Raw genomic sequence first — 14,987 nt, forward strand, 5'->3', positions numbered from 1 at the left:
AGCCTCTCATTTAAACTGCTTCCTGGTTGCTAAGGTAATTTAGATCCTAACAACTAGATAGCCACTGAACAAAAAGTAATATGAATGAAAATAATAAGAAATGAAGATTGCAAGTTACTTCACACTAAAAGTTAATTCAAAGGTGAACAACCCCCTTAAGATTTTACATAGATTTACATGTACTTCTTCCTATATGGTTTATCTCGCTGTGTGCCCCTGTGGCCTCCATTATGTGGGCAAGACAAGTAACATGCTAAAAGACCATATTGGAAATCACCAATCCGTGGTCAGTAAGGCTCTGCAGGAAGGAAAGGCAGTCATGTAAATGTATGGCAATTGACTTTCAACCACCCCTGCATAGAGGAGGTAATAAGGAGTTGGCTTTATTACAGAGAGAAACTCGTTGGATATACAGATTTGATACTGTTGCACCTTGTGGATTTATGAAACATTACCACTGAATTGATTTGTTTGAACTGTTACTTTGCCTTTACTTTTGTCCTTGTTATGATTCTTTTGATCCTATATTAGTACTTGTTTTCTCTGTTTCCTTTTGGGGTTCCCTCAGTGGTATGTAATGCCCCAAATTTTGGTCCTTCTGCAAGTGGGTTTCAGCAAAAGTTCCTTTGTGGCCATTGGTTAACTGTTGGCCTAGAGTGCAGCCAGAAAACATGGCCCATGGAGTGATAAACGCACAAAAAATTTGTGGTTCCTGAGAGCACGGAAGGTGATACAGGCTTGGGCCCCACCTTAACTCCCATACACATAACTGTGCAGTATCATTTGAGTATAACAGTGGGCATGGCCCTTCTCTTCACACCAGTCTTTTGGTCACCTACACAGAGTGCACAAGCGCTGGACTAGCGACACACTTGCCTCTATGTCCCTATGGCTAGCAGTGCTCTACTGTGCTAGACACACAACATGCAGGTAGGGGATGAATTGCCAGTCCCAGAAAATTCATATGCACTGGTTTCATTCTGGAGTTCCTACAGGTCTGGGACAGTGTGTTTAGAAAACCCATCTGTCTGGCATAAATATATACTGGGAAGCATGTATTTAATAATACAACCCGGATTCCAAAAAAGTTGGGACACTAAACAAATTGTGAATGCAATGATGTGGAGGTGCCAACTTCTAATATTTTATTCAGAATAGAACATAAATCACGGAGCAAAAGTTTAAACTGAGAAAATGTACCATTTTAAGGGAAAAATATGTTGATTCAGAATTTCATGGTGTCAACAAATCCCAAAAAAGTTGGGACAAGGCCATTTTCACCACTGTGTGGCATCTCCCCTTCTTCTTACAACACTCAACAGACGTCTGGGGACCGAGGAGACCAGTTTCTCAAGTTTAGATATAGGAATGCTCTCCCATTCTTGTCTAATACAGGCCTCTAACTGTTCAATCATCTTGGGCCTTCTTTGTCGCACCTTCCTCTTTATGATGCGCCAAATGTTCTCTATAGGTGAAAGATCTGGACTGCAGACTGGCCATTTCAGTACCCGGATCCTTCTCCTACGCAGCCATGTTGTGATTGATGCAGAATGTGGTCTGGCATTATCTTGTTGAAAAATGCAGGGTCTTCCCTGAAAGAGATGACGTCTGGATGGGAGCATATGTTGTTCTAGAACCTGAATATATTTTTCTGCATTGATGCTGCCTTTCCAGACATGCAAGCTGCCCATGCCACACGCACTCATGCAACTCCATACCATCAGAGATGCAGGCTTCTGAACTGAGCGTTGATAACAACTTTGGTTGTCCTTGTCCTCTTTGGTCCGGATGACATGGCGTCCCCGATTTCCAAAAAGAACTTCGAATCGTGACTCGTCTGACCACAGAACAGTCTTCCATTTTGCCACACTCCATTTTAAATGATCCCTGGCCCAGTGAAAACGCCTGAGCTTGTGGATCTTGCTTAGAAATGGCTTCTTCTTTGCACTGTAGAGTTTCAGCTGGCAACGGCGGATGGCACGGTGGATTGTGTTCACTGACAATGGTTTCTGGAAGTATTCCTGAGCCCATTCTGTGATTTCCTTTACAGTAGCATTCCTGTTTGTGGTTCAGTGTCGTTTAAGGGCCGAAGATCACGGGCATCCAGTATGGTTTTACGGCCTTGACCCTTACGCACAGAGATTGTTCCAGATTCTCTGAATCTTCGGATGATGTTATGCACAGTTGATGATGATAGATGCAAAATCTTTGCAATTTTTCGCTGGGTAACACCTTTCTGATATTGCTCCACTATCTTTCTGCGCAACATTGTGGGAATTGGTGATCCTCTACCCATCTTGGCTTCTGAGAGACACTGCCACTCTGAGAAGCTCTTTTTATACCCAATCATGTTGCCAATTGACCTAATTAGTGTTATTTGGTCTTCCAGCTCTTCGTTATGCTCAAATTTACTTTTTCCAGCCTCTTATTGCTACTTGTCCCAACTTTTTTGGGATTTGTTGACACCATGAAATTCTGAATCAACATATTTTTCCCTTAAAATGGTACATTTTCTCAGTTTAAACTTTTGTTCCGTGATTTATGTTCTATTCTGAATAAAATATTAGAAGTTGGCACCTCCACATCATTGCGTTCAGTTTTTATTCACAATTTGTTTAGTGTCCCAACTTTTTTGGAATCCGGTTTGTATATTTATGAGCTGAAGGGGGATACATAGGGTAGATAGGTATAATATTTTTTTTGTATTTCCGTTTTTATTCAATATTTCAACATAAACAACAATAGTTACGAACAGATCATTCGTCTGGTGAATAAAAGATATATAATATAAGTATATATTGAGAGAGAAACACAACATTTGAGTAAAATGTAAATAAAGAGGTTCAGTGTAATATAACATGTACAAAGTCTTGCAGGATATGTTTGATTACTTTGAATAGGGTGCCAACAATCTGTTGATGTGGTGACTCCTGGGGGGTGGACCGTACAGCGCTTCCAGTCTCTTGGATAAATTGATTTGTTTCCAAGAGGAGTAGGTTAGGTTACCTTTTAAAATGTCTGTATCATACCATGATGTATTTTAAAAAGTATAGACTGTTAGATGTCTAATTGACAGTGAAAGGGAGTTAATATATGCGGCCCAGATAGAAAATAGGTTTTTTTATGTTGTTCTTTATTGATCGTGGTTTCCAGCCAGTCTATGTGAAAAATGTAGTGTCGTTTCTGTCTAGTTAGTGTGATTGATGGAGTCTCTGTAGAAAGCCATTGGTGTAATATAGCCTTTTGGGCTGCTGCTGCTGCTAATCTTCCTGCCAGGTGTTTTTCTGTCTTGTTAAGTTGTGGATAGAGCATCTATGTTGAAGAAATTTGCCAACCATCTATTCCCATTAGGCACCCGCTTCTATGCTAACCACTGAGCGCGGTGGCTCGGTGTTTAGCACTTCTTGCAGCGCTGGGGTCCTGAGTTCAATGCCAGCCAGGGAACTATCTGCAAGGAGTTTGTATGTTCTCTTTGTGTCTGTGTGGGTTTCTTCAAGGTACTCCAGTTTCCTCCCACACTCCAAAAACATATGGGCAGGTTAACTGATGTCTGACTAAACTGACCCTAGTGTGTGTGAATGTGATAGGGACCTTAGACTGTAAGCTCCTTTGGGTCAGGGACTGATGTAAATGATGTATAATCTCTGTAAAGCATTTTGGATATGTGTTGGTTCTATATAAATACCAGGAAATGAACAAAATAAATAATGAAATTTACCTTTTGTATAGTATAGGCCTCGGAGTGCAAGCTATGCTGGGGGCAGAGATTTATGTTAATGATAAATAATCTCTGCAAAGAGATGTATGATATGTCAGTTTGGGTTAACAATTTATAAAATGGAAAGGCCCCCAAAAGGGTTAACTCCATCCAGTGACTGGGTCTGTGAGACCCTCTTTGGACTGCACTTGCTGGAGAGAGTAGATTGTGCTGAATGAGATGATCTGCAAAGTAGGACTAGCTAAGCTAAGGCTAGCTCCTGTAGTAGCTCACTCTAGGTGTGAGAGATAGTGTTAGGACAGTTAGTAGAGAAGCCAGATCCTCCACCAAGAGAGCAGAATTAGTACCCTATATGGCCCGTACCAGTGTATGGAATGGTTTATGGATAGAGAGATCCCAAGAAGAGCACCATTACACAATGGTCTTGGGTTCTGTGGACTGGGCACCTGTGAATGACTATTATAGACTAATATCCTTCCTGTTCCTATATCATCAGGGAAGCAAATCTACAAACAGAATGTACTCTACTTTCGTAAAAGCACTTGTTGAAAGAGCCTCTTGTGAAGTTCCAGCAATAAAACAGTTAACAGCATTTAACCTTGCATTGCTGGGATCCTGGATTCTATTCCGGCCAGGACATTATCTGCAGGGAGTTTGCATGTTCTCCACTGTGCTTGACTATGTTTTCTTCAGGCACTCCACTTCTCCCAAACTCTAAAAATATATAAGGAATTGATAATTGGGAACAGATAAAACTGACCATTGTGTATGAATATGATAGGAACCATAGATAACAAATTCTATTGGGCAGGAATTGATGTTAATGATATAAAATCTCTGCAAAGCACTGAAGAATATTTTGATGCTGTAAAAACAATGCTGATTATTTTAAATCAGTAATTTACATGTATGTATCATTGTGGCAACCTTCCTCTAAAGCAAGGGCATGAAAGAATTCTGAATTAACACATGTTATTGAAAATCGGAGTAAAGTGACAACTGATAAGCAGGGAAATGACAATACTTTACCTTATTTATGGGGGGGTTGATGTCTCTGAACCTAACATACTAAAATTCGCAGGCACCTGCCTCTTGCGCAATAATTTAGAAATAGTTTACAGATTTTGGCTTAGCAGTAGCTGAAAATATCAAATAACATTTTTATTCACTTTTGTCCTTCTGAAATAATCATGCTGCATATGTCAAGCAGCAGAGGTGGTGCCACTTGTGCCACTAACAACAATCGCTAATGGAGGGTTAGAGCAGATCTCTGTTGTATAAACAGAAGTGCTGTTTTAGTATTTCAAGGACACTAATGGGGTTGATGATGTAGTTTCAAATAAGTGTTGGATCCTCCACCCACAAATCTCTTTCACTTGTATGAAATAAAAAGTACAGCATTTGTCCAGGTGCAGTAACTCATATCAACATAGTTACATAGGGTTGAAAAACGACCAGAGTGCATCAAGTTTAACCCTTCCAAGTAAACCCAGCACACAACCTATACTGACCTATTTATACACTCACATACATAAACCATATATACCAACATCAATACTAACTGTATATTTTAGTATCACAATAGCCTTGGATACTATGCTTGTTCAAGAACTCATCCAAGCCCCTCTTATAGGCATTAAAGTGATACTGACAGCCAATTGAATTTTTTTTTTACACCTGCTGTTGTGTTTTAATTTGTATCAGCTTTAAATTCCTTATAAACTAAATCTGCAAAGTGTTTTCACTTCATAATTATGGTAGCACGAATTACAGACCCATGGAGTAGCCATGTTTGTTCCCATCTTCTGGTTTTTATTTGAAATGCCTCCCAAGTGAATAAATATGCCCAGTCACAAACCTGCAGTGCCCCTTCTGCTTTCTGCCGGTGTGTGACATAAGCTCAGCTCCGTTGTCTTTGTGTAATGGGGGGGGGGGGGAGACAGGCACTGGAGAGCTTAAGCTGGCCTGCTATTTAATTCTTCGTGGGAAGAGCAGAGAGGGGGGCACAGCCCTTTGAAGTAGGCAGGCAATGGAAAGATCAAGCCTGCCTGCTATCTAGTTCACAACGCTATGCAATGCTATGGGAGGGAGGGGGGAACGGCAAGCTGAATCCTCCCAGTTTATGACATAGACCTTTTGACAGATTGAGAAGCTACAGTCGGGTTGCCAGACAGTCGGGTTCAGGATCTTCAGTAAGATTTATGTAGAGAAATGGGACTTTTAGGAAAAAACAGTCAACAAGTCAACAAGAAATTTTTTGGTGTCAGTATCACTTTAACAGAACCTGCCATTACCACATCACTAGGAAGGGCATTCCCCAACCTCACTGCCCTCACCGTGAAAAACCCCCTACGCTGCTTCAAATGGAAGCTCCTTTCCTCTAATCTATAGGGGTGACCTCTGGTGCGCTGATTGTTTTTATGGGAAAAAGAACATCCCCCATCTGCCTATAATCCCCTCTAATGTACTTGTACAGAGTAATCATAATAAGATGTTTACTTTTAAACAGGTATCTGTAAATTACTATGTTCTGATTGTTTTCCATAGGATATAAGAACTTTAAGTCTTTTATTACATAAACCCCAAATTATGTATAAGAAAAAAATATAATTTTAAGAAACTTTCCATGATACAATAATTCAAACTTTTCAATTTTGGGAAAGCTATTTGTAAATGTAATAATTTAATTGCTACTAAAAATAAGTGTCTGTCTCTACATGTGATTTAAACAATGCAGCAGAAACCAGCTATTTAAAGGGGTTATTCACCTTTGAGTTAACTATTAGTATGATACAAAAAGTAACAACAACAAAACTGTAGCCTCATAGAGCAATCGTTTTTTCGTTATTGAGGTCAGTGACCCCCATTTAAAAACTGCAAAGAGTTTGAAGAAGAAGGCAAATAATTGAAAATCTATAATAAATGAATAATGAAGTCCAATTGAAAAGTTGCTGACTAAAAGTTAACTCAAAGGTGAACCACCCCTTTAAGACTGGAGAGGAAGGTGCATGCTGAAGGAAATGGCAGATTCCTTTTTGAGCTCCGTCGAAGCTCAATGAATATCGCCGCTCAATTGCAGACATAGGAAAACTCTTACACCACCAGCATAACTAAAAGCTCCCATAAACTTTATCAACCATGGGGAGAAAACCAAAAGACCCAAACTCTCTCTCTCTTCCTCCACTGGAGACAAGCAGGTCACAAGCAAGGAGACAAACAAGTGAGGTGAGAAAGCTGGGAAAACTGCTGACTTGGGCTCTCAGCCCCAGCAATATGGGGAGAATATCAGCCTTATCACTTCTGCAGATCTAACAGAGCAGCTAGAGGGGCTTCATGATAAACTTACAAAATCAATAGTGGACCATATTAAGTCTGTTATCATTGACTAAAATAGAGAAATAGCCTCAGTGGAAGCCCGAACAGGCCATATTTCTACAGTAACTAATGACCTCATTGAGGGTCTTTAAGAGGAGTACCGAACCCCACTGAGCCTGCTGAAATGCGTCGTCAAGAGGAGTACCGAACCCCACTGAGCCTGCTGAAATGCGTCGTCAAGAGGAGTACCGAACCCCACTGAGCCTGCTGAAATGCGTCGTCAAGAGGAGTACCGAACCCCACTGAGCCTGCTGAAATGCGTCGTCAAGAGGAGTACCGAACCCCACTGAGCCTGCTGAAATGCGTCGTCAAGAGGAGTACCGAACTCCATTGAGCCTGCTGAAATGCAAACATTTGTCAGAGCTCTCTTTTCTACAATTAAAGCGGACCTGTCACCTTGAGAAATAATTCCAAATTGTTTTATATTGTGTTTGTCAAGCAAAATTAACTTCACTTACACTATATAAATAGTTTGAATCTTATTTTCTTCAGCCTTGGAATTCACAATTGCAGCAAGCAGGCAGATGCCATTTTGTTGACACTGCTATCAAAGCAGGCATTGCATTCTGCCAAAATCTTGTTTCTGTGCCAGTATGGGGGGACCTGAGGCCCATGTCCATGCACTGGTTACACAATTACATGGTGAGGAGAGAGGGAGAATGTGAGGAGAGCAGCAACATCTAAGAAGTTCTGAATGAAAAGTGAAAGTAACTGTCTGCCCAACCTCTATGACTAAGGTATAGAGGCGGGGCAGGCAATATATGATTGACAGCTGAGATTTTTAAATGCTTTTATAATGGGTATGGATATGGTAATAAAAAAATAATTTTGGGTTTGATTTTTAATTTGAAAAGGGCTTTTATTATACAGCATTTTATGTCTGGGTGACAGGTCCACTTTAACCCTGACAGAGCAAACAGGGCCCTGCGCCCGCGTCCTCTGGGGAATAACTCGCCAAAAGATTACATATGCTGGATGCATTACATTGAGAGTAAGGAGTCCATCATTATATTCATAAAAAAAACAAGTTGACTTTGTTTTTCAAGGGCATAAAATCCCGATATATAATAACCGGTGATAGCGGTGAAAAGATGGGCATTACTTCCCATAACACAAAAGCTATGGGATAAAAAAAATCCCATACTGATGGGGCTATCCATTCCATCTTATTGTTACAAAAAACAATCAACAATACACCTTACAGGACCCCGAAAGAGACACACAGTTTCTCACGCAGCTGGGATTTGTGGACCAGGTATGTACACCCTCCTCACAGCCCGTGTCACCCGCCTAGACAGTAGTGACTCCAAGAAGAGAGCGAGAGTGCAGGATCCAACTCAGATATAATGACAGCTATCTACTTTAAACCCTCCTAGCCCCATTATGAGCACCACTACCTGAAGGAGGGGCAACAGCAGATGATAACAATTCTTTCTCAGATATAGGTACCCTAACTCCACATCTTCTGCTCCCGTCCAGATTAACATAATGATTAAATACAATATGAAACTGGGTGAGAAGGGTAACTTTTATAAATTTCCCATGGGACCCCATAGTTTGCATCTTGGGAGATGAAGTCCCCAGTGTGCATAATCTTAATATTTAACAGTATCTTAACAAGGGAGAATAAGATGCATTGGCAGGATGGATTATCTCACTGCTCATATCCTATAAAAATTAAGAATGTACCAGTGAATTATACTCCGCTAGATATAAAAGGATTGTGCTTAAAAAGTTGTGTTTCAGACTGATTTATTGAGAAATTCCACCAAAACCCCACTAGTCCCGCCCATCAGTTCCACTTCCTGCTGGCTGAATTCTCTAGATGTGTAAGGGAGCCTGTGACTACACTATAAGATAGGAACCAATCAGCAGCTAGGCTGACCTGATAGGGAACTGAAGCCTGTCTTTGCTTGTGTGACTGCAGGGCTGTGATTGGCTCTCCCCCTCCTACTGTGCTTCTGGCAGGGACCGTTAGGACACGCCCACTCTCCATTTCAAACTCGGACAAAGAAGCAATAGCATCTATAGGGAGCTCCAATAAAGGGGCCATTGTTACAGATAAGATTAATTTTTAGCCCAAAGTGAAACCAGCACTGTATATTATTCATAATTGCCTACAAAATTACGGTTTTCCCATTTATCCTATATGTCCCCTTTAAACACTATTTCGAGCTTCCACAAAGTCTGACCTGGGACTATGTAGATAATCTTCATACTACCAGATAAAGCATTTAGCAAGGAGACATATGTTAGCAGGCCCGGATTTGTGGAAAGGCCACAAAGGCCCGGGCCTAGGGCGGCACAAGTTTAGGGGCGGCATGCCACCCTGCCGCAACAGTTTTTTAAAATTTGTCTCCCATACGGAGCAGTCGGGACCTCTCCCCACTGCTCCGTATGGGAGTTTAAATGTGCGCTTGCGCATGCGCATTGATCGCGCATGCGCACTGGGGGGAGAGGGCACAGCGCGATTGCGCATGCGCACTTGTTGGGGGGCGGGGGCGGCCTCGGGGCGCCGACAAGTTAAATCCGGCCCTGTATGTTAGGGGAGAGATAGGATACCCCACATGATCTTGAGGATTTTCATTTCTCCTTTGGGACATGACCTAGCTAAAAAACCTGAGATCAGGCCCGGATTTGTGGAGAGGCCACAAAGGCCCGGGCCTAGGGCGGCAAAAGTTTAGGGGTGGCATGCCGCCCCGCCGCAATTACATTTTTAAATTTTGCTCCTATACGGAGCAATGGGGACCTCTCCCCACTGCTCCGTATGGGAGATGAAATGTATGCGCATGCACAGCTGACGCGGAGGGAGGGTTCGCGCATGCCCTCGCTGTGTGGGGGGGGTTGGCGATTCACGCATGCGCACAGGGGGAGGCCGGAGGGGGCGGCCTCGGGGCACCCACGTCACAAGTCCGGCGCTGCCTGAGATCTGTACATTCGACTGGTGTGGCTGCCATCTTTAGTTCTATTATGCTTACTTTATAATGTTACTTTTTATTCCCCTTTTTTGCCTTTTTCATTTGTTAATCTTGAACTATATGTACATCATGCATAGCTGTCTTTTTCTTTTGTACCCTCTCAAAAACCAAAACTCAATAAATAGTTAATAAAAAGAATGACTGGAGAGATCTGGAGGAGAACTGACATTAATGGGCGACACAGTGGTGCACAGCTCTAATATAAAGCAATAATGTATTCTGCTTATAGCATTTTATCTGACATTTGACAACATTTCTAGATTTTCAGTCTTGGCCTTTTTAAAGATGTTAATGGCACTTAGCAGCTCTCTGACACTTATGGCTTTGCAGAACCTCCAGAACATTGCAAGAAATAAATTGATAACTAGGGTTAAGAGCAGATCTAGTTACTAGCTACTAAGACCTTTAGGGGTAGGCCAGTGTTTCAATGCTAATGTGTTTAAAGAAATTCTGTCATGATTTTTATGGTGTATTTTTTTTCTAATTTACATTGCAAATAATTCACTCCATCTCTTAAAACAACAAATGTATTTTTATCTGTAATACTGGTGTGTAGGCAGCCATCCCAGTGCATTGTGTCTAATTCTGAGCTTCCAGAAGGAGCCAGCACTGCACAGTTGAACTGCTTTCAGATAAGCTATTGTTTCTCCTACTCAATGTAATGTCAGTACAAACCAAGTCATCTAATAGCAAACAGGGTTTCTCCTTCTTGGGTGCTATTCTCATATCTATTACGAGCACGTTTAACAATGCAAACGATTTCTGAATTCATTTTCATGGCTACAATGCTGAAATCTCCTCTAGCATTCAGAAAACTTGCTTTTTGGAAGGGTAAGGGGGTATGGGGTGTCATAAATCATTGCCTCTCAATTTAATGTTCCCACTGCTTCTAACTGTATTAAATCTATTTTGGGTGCCACTACTTCTGACCCTTGCTGCATAATGTACTTTGAATCTTGAGTAGTGCTTTGCAAATCTGTCCTGTTTTGGTTTGCTGAAAACTTTGTGAAACAGCACAAATTTGCTAAATTCATTAAAGTCAATGGGCTACAGAGTGACTTTTTTTTTTACCAAACAACTTTTTTTTTGTGGCCATTGGAGTCTATGCTTGTGTTTTTCACAGTGAAACCATTGCAGTCTATGCACGTGTTTTTTGCTGTAAAACCTGGCGAAAAATTTTGCTCATCACTAATCGGGAGTTTTGCCTGTTCACACACTCACTAAAATTAAGGACAGTACCAGCAGTGGTATTAGCTCTGGATAGTGCCATAGAGGCACTATCAATTCAGGCAGCTGAATCCTTCAGCAGAGAAGTCACGAAGCTGATATCTTGTTACCTGCCTATTAGTGATGTGCGGGCTGGCCTGATATGGGTTAACCCGCTTGCCCTCCCCACCCGCAAACTTACACTGCTGGCTACCTCTTCCGACTTCTGTATTTATAGGCATTCGTCCGGCATGCCCCTCCTCTTTTATGATGTCATTGCAGGGCAGGCATGGGTCTATAAATAAAGGGGAGAAGCCGGGTCAGGTAGGGTTGGGAGTGGGTGGGTTAGGGTCGGGTGTGGGTCGAGGTCTTCTTAACCCACACATCACTACTGCCTATTGTTCTGCTGATCGACTGCTGGGGGAGAAAAGGGAGGGAGTTATATCACTCCAGTTTGCAGTGCAGCAGTAAAGAGAGCCTGGTGTTTATCAGAGTACAAGTCACATGGCTGTGGCACCTGGAAAAGTAAGGAAATGGCTAGCCCCAGGACAAATTTCAAAATTAAATTAAAAGTCTGTTTCCTTATTTCAAAATGGATTTCAGTGCAGAATTCTGCTAGAGAAGCACTATTAACTGATGCATTTTGAGAAAAAAAACATGTTTTTCTGTGACAGTATTTCTTTAGCCCCCAAAATATAGCATTTCTTGTGACAGGCACAATAGTTTAGAATAAAGTATAGGGACCATTTCATTAAATGGTAAGACACCATGTTTTTACTATGTACATATCTTTTTTAAATAAAAATAAAGGCAACCGGATTAATTTCTGTTCATAAAAATCTCTTTAAATCTCATCGAAATGTGTCTAGATGCCCTGGTTCAACTGCACCAGTTTCAAAGCACACCCCTACCCCACACGCTGTCACACAAATAAAGATCATTGAATATGTTCAAAACGGGTCAGAATGAGAACTGACGTATTATTGGATTAGATCTTCTTTCATTATGCAAAAAACTTGAGTGAAGATGCCCTTAAATGCACATTTAATTTGTATGATATTTGGTACTGAGATGACTCATTACTAAGCAACACAAGAGAGACATTGTATGTAGTACTGTAATGTATATAGTCTGTAGGTGTTTTGAAAAGCTCACTTTCTATGGGGTGCCGTTTGTCCAAAGCACATTTTGTCTCCAAAAATACATTCTATATACAAAAAACAATCCCCAGTACACAGAACGAATGTGTGGACATATACACTGGTAAAAAATATACAGAAGATATATTTCTAGTGAAGAATGAGAACAAAAATCAATTTTACGCACAAAAGGATATTATTATATCACAAACTCAATTCTGTAAATTTTAACAAGCATTCTATCTCACAAATGTATAACAAAACCAGGTATGTGTAAAGTTACTTACAGAATGAATTATGTAAAACAAAACTTGGTGATATAATAGAAATTATCAGTTAAACAGAATGTTGCTGGCTTTAATGTGATTCCTACATGAATCTATATTCAATCAGGGTATCTGTCCTTTCCTTCTCACTTTTTGCTGAGCCTTAACACCTGTACATTTCTGCTGGTAATTTACTCTGTATTTGTTATTGCACCTACTATGAGAGATCGTTATGAAAACAAATGTTTTCCTGCGAAGTGACTGCGAACATTGTGACCTTGCGAAACCCTGGTAATCCAGAGGTGAATACATTATTTTATTAGTTTAGTGAATGGACTGTACCAAAAATCAAACCTATGTGCAACCTAGAACGCTATATTTATTCTGCAGAAAGCGTTACCATACCTGAGTAAAGAGTCCTAGAAGCTCCCTCCGTTTGTTTAATATAGCAGCTGCCATTTTAGCTTGGTCTCCCACAGCTTCCCTGCTGCAGCTCTAGAGGCTGGTAGCATAGATCAAACATTCTGATGGGAGAGGGAATACATTTTTCTGAGAGAGCAAGTCAGATACCAATCCATCCATACCAATTACATAAAAGAAGGCAATAAATCATGTGTTTCTTTTGATAGAGGGCTCAGTGCAGCATTTCTGTGAGTACTTATTTATGAGTACTTAGTAGTATTTACATATTTACAAGCTTACTTAGTTTTTACCTTTCCTACTAAAAAAGAAACAGGAAACATTTTATTTTAATAGCATATTATTTATTAAGACTGTTATCAGCAGCTCACATAAAAATCAACCATTAAGTTTTCCTTATAATACATAACTCAAACAGACTCCTAACTAGGACTGTGAAACAATGACCCCAAGAACAGAATACCAGAGAAGTAACCACTAACTCCTCAGTGGAACTATATTGGCCTTCATAGAATGCCTGTACAATATCCAATTACTACTCTATTTTATTAACTATGACTACATGGCAACTCCCAAGGATACCACTTTGTGCAGAACCTTTGAGTCACATAGTAGAGTTTACAGTTGAAGGCCTGTGACATACACATTAGGGTCAGTGTTATCAGAAGCCAATTAACCTTCTTGTATGTTTTGGAGAATGGGAGGAAACCCACAAGGAGAACATACACACTTTCTAGACCCAATGCCACAAGGCAAAAAAACCAGGGCCGGATTTAACTTCGCGGCGCCCCGAGGCCGCCCCCCCCCCCACGAGTGTGCATGCACAATCGCGCGGCGCCCTCTCCCCCTGAGTGCGCATGCGCGATCAATGCGCATGCGCAATCGCACATTTAGACTCCCATACGGAGCAGTGGGGAGAGGTCCCGACTGCTCCGTATGGGAGCCAAATTTAAAAATTCTGTTGCGGCAGGGTGGCATGCTGCCCCTAAACTTGTGCCGCCCTAGGCCCGGGCCTTTGTGGCCTTTCCACAAATCCGGGCCTGAAAAAAACTACCCAACTTAAGAAGTTAAAAAAATCAAGGCTTTATGATCAGGGCTCTGCAGAAGGCTTCACATAAGAAAGCATAAAAAATATAAAATTGCAAATGAAAATGCACCTATGGTCTGCCAGATGCTTCCCCAGCTGAAACTGCAGGCTTACACAGGTTGTGAAAAACAATATTGACACAGGCTGGTATCTCACCGGGAGTATGTGCCAGCAGCAATGCCCTAGACGTGCACCACCAATTCTGCCTACACAGTGCTTTTTTTTTTTATTTAAAGTTTTATTAAACTTTTTAGTAGAACAAACAAAAAAGAAAAGAAATTAGTAAACAGTAAAATTAATAGAGTAACAACTTTGATAAATAGTTATCATATTCAGTATTGCACATCACATATTGGTAGTTCTACTCGTTATATCTGGCACTTCAGTTGGTGCTGGGGTTATGTCTTATAGCATAGGCCAGGGGTTCTAGAGATAAGGTGAATATTAAGGGGGACAAAAGAACAGCCTTGGGGTGTTCCTACCTTGTGTGGCCGGAGTGGAGCCCAATGCTGAGCACTTGTGCCAAAGGTGCTGTGTAGAGTTGTTTTAGCCCAGTAAGAAAAGCCTTAGGCATGTTCAGTTTTTGCAAGACTGCAAACATGTAGCGCCAGTCCAACCTGTCAAATATTTTTGTGCATCTAATGATAGGAGGAGAGAGGGCTGTTTTGGTGCCAGACTGACTAGATCAATTGCCTTGCGAAATGCTGTGCACCGCTTGATGTCCTTGTATGAAGCCTAACTGGTCTTGATGGATAATTTTAGGAAGTATTTTGGCAAGTCTGTTAGCTAGGATTTTTT

The sequence above is a fragment of the Xenopus tropicalis genome, chromosome 10 (assembly GCF_000004195.4).
Source record: "Xenopus tropicalis strain Nigerian chromosome 10, UCB_Xtro_10.0, whole genome shotgun sequence".
Classification (NCBI taxonomy): Eukaryota; Metazoa; Chordata; class Amphibia; order Anura; family Pipidae; genus Xenopus; species Xenopus tropicalis.